This window comes from Ziziphus jujuba, chromosome 3 (genome assembly GCF_031755915.1).
Source record: "Ziziphus jujuba cultivar Dongzao chromosome 3, ASM3175591v1".
Classification (NCBI taxonomy): domain Eukaryota; kingdom Viridiplantae; phylum Streptophyta; class Magnoliopsida; order Rosales; family Rhamnaceae; genus Ziziphus; species Ziziphus jujuba.
Window position 1 is genome coordinate 13,432,342 of NC_083381.1, and position 2,718 is coordinate 13,435,059.

General features: G+C 38.8%; 1 pseudogene; it reads left to right on the top strand.

Annotated features, from left to right (window-relative positions):
* Positions 1 to 410: 410 nt before the first annotated feature.
* Positions 411 to 2,718, top strand: LOC132803062 (phloretin 4'-O-glucosyltransferase-like; annotated as a pseudogene).

Consider the following 2,718-nt stretch of genomic DNA (forward strand, 5'->3'; position numbering starts at 1 on the left):
CGTCACTATTGAGGTCATTCATGACGCATTCATTAATCATCAGCTAAGACGAAAGAGAAGTATGAAAACTTTTTGTGGACTAGGGAAAAAAAGTGCAGGACTTTTTACTATAAGATATACAAATTAATTTCATAAACTTACATTAACTAAACGTAGGCTGAAAGTTTTACCATTGTGTTTTTTTCTTTTTACACTTATATATATATATATATATATATATAAAATGTGTTTTTTTCTTTTTACACTTGCATATATATATATATATATATATATATATGTATATAGAGTGATTCTATAGTATGAATTGTTTGTATGTGCATTGTATTAAAAAGGTATTAGCTTTGCTGTATATAATATGTACACATATATAGCAAAGCTAATATTTTCAAAAAGCACTTTGGTATCGATTCACATGCAGACAGCCTGTATCATGTGATATCCCTATATATATACATATATATTATTTTATGTGACTTGTGCAAAATAAATATGTATGCATACGTGTAAACATTTAACGATATACATCAGAACAAATTATTAAGTCAAGCCAAGCAAATGCTGTAACAGCCCAGCTTAGACCATCCGCGTGCAGATATTGTCCTTTTTGGACTTGGAGAATCCTCTTATAACCCAGCCCAGCCCTCAAGATTTTAAAAGGCCTCTGTAAGAGAAAGGTATCCACACGCTTATAAGTCATGCTTCATTCCCCTTTCCAACCGATATGGGACTTGACAATCCTCCCCCTTTGAGATCCAGCATGCTCGCTGGCACACCGATCCGGGTGTACTAGCTCTGATACCATCAGTAACAGCCCAGCCCAGACCACCCGCATGCAGATATTGTCCTTTTTGGGCTACCCGCATGCAGATATTGTCCTTTTTGGGCTTGGGGAATCCTTTTAAAACTCAGCCCTCAAGATTTTAAAAGGCCTCTGTAAGGGAAAGGTATCCACACGCTTATAAGCTATGCTTCGTTCCCCTTTCCAATCGATGTGGGACTTGACAAATGCAATCATTATTAGTCCATCGACACATTCAAGCAATATATGGACTCCAAGACTCCAACTCACAAATTCACCTACTCCGCTTCTCTATTAATATTCCCCATCACCACAAGTTCAATGCACCTCCGATGAAAAAAGACAAAAACAAACACTTCATCGCTCAAGCTCACTAAATTCACAATATACTTACTCTCAAAATCATGGTGAACCCCCCTCGCTTTCTCATCGTCTGCTACCAAGAACAAGGTCACCTAAACCCTACCCTTCAATTAGCAAAGCGCCTCACCTCCATTGGAGTACATGTCACCTTTTTAACCTCCCTTTCAGCCTACCTACGCATGGCCAAAGCTTCCAATTCCAACCTCAATACCATTGATGGCTTGTCATTTTCCCACTTCTCTGATGGCTACGACGAAGGTTATAAGCCTGATGTTGACGGTGATCACTATTTCTCGGAGATAAGGCGTTGTGGTTCGCAAGCTCTCTCCGATCTCATCATCTCTGGCGCAAATGAAGGCCGTCCTTTCAGTTGTGTGGTGTGTAACATTATGCTCCCTTGGGCGGCACAAGTGGCAGACGAGTTTAATATTCCCTCCGTTCTGCTTTGGATTCAGGCAGCTACCATCTTTGATATCTACTACTATTACTTCCATGGTTATGGAGATATGATCAGTGAGATTATTAGTAGTAGTAATACTACTGATGATCCTTTAAATTTACTAGAATTACCAGGATTGCCATTGAAGCTTACTGGCCGTGATCTTCCTTCCTTCATAGGCTCTACAAACGCTTACAGTTTTGTCACCACTGTATTGAAAGAGCTGTTTGAGAAATTGCTTGTGAAAGAAGGCAAATCAATAGTGTTGGTGAACACCTTCGATGCGATAGAGCACGAGGCCTTGAAAGCAATTGAAAAGGTCGATTTGGTAGGAATTGGACCGTTGGTTCCATCTGCTTTCTTGGATAGAAAAGATCCATCAGATACTTCATTTGGAGTTGATCTTTACAAAGGTTCAAGGGATTATAATGAATGGTTGAACTCGAAGCATAAAGAATCTGTAATTTACATTTCGTTTGGAAGCTTGATTGTGCTATTGAAGCTGCAAATGGAGGAAATTGAAAGCGCTTTGTTGGGTTGTGGCCGTCCTTTCTTGTGGGTGATAACAGAGAAACAAAACCCAGAAGAGAAGAAAGAAGAAAATGGAGGATTGAGTTACAAAGAGGAATTGGAGAAGCTTGGGAAGATAGTTCCATGGTGTTCTCAGGTGGAGGTTTTATCAAATCCTTCATTGGGTTGCTTTGTGACTCATTATGGATGGAATTCGACATTGGAGAGCTTGGTTTGTGGGGTTCCACTGGTGGCATTTCCTCAGTGGACAGACCAGGGAACCAACGCAAAGTTGATAGAGGATTCATGGAAAAATGGTTTGAGAGTTAGGACAAATAAGGAAGGGATTGTTGAAAGTCATGAGATTAAAAAGTGCTTGGAATTGGTATTGGGAGATGAAGAAATAAGAATGAATACTAAGAAATTGAAGGATTTGAGTATTCAAAGCTGCCATGGAAGGTGGGTCTTCTGATAAGAATCTCAAGGCATTTTTGGAAGATATAATTCAGGACAAAACTACTTCATAATTAATATATTATCCTTTCTGCATTTCATTTTTCTGTTCTCGTTACTTGTCATCGGTAATAAAAATTTTCTTTTGATTAAA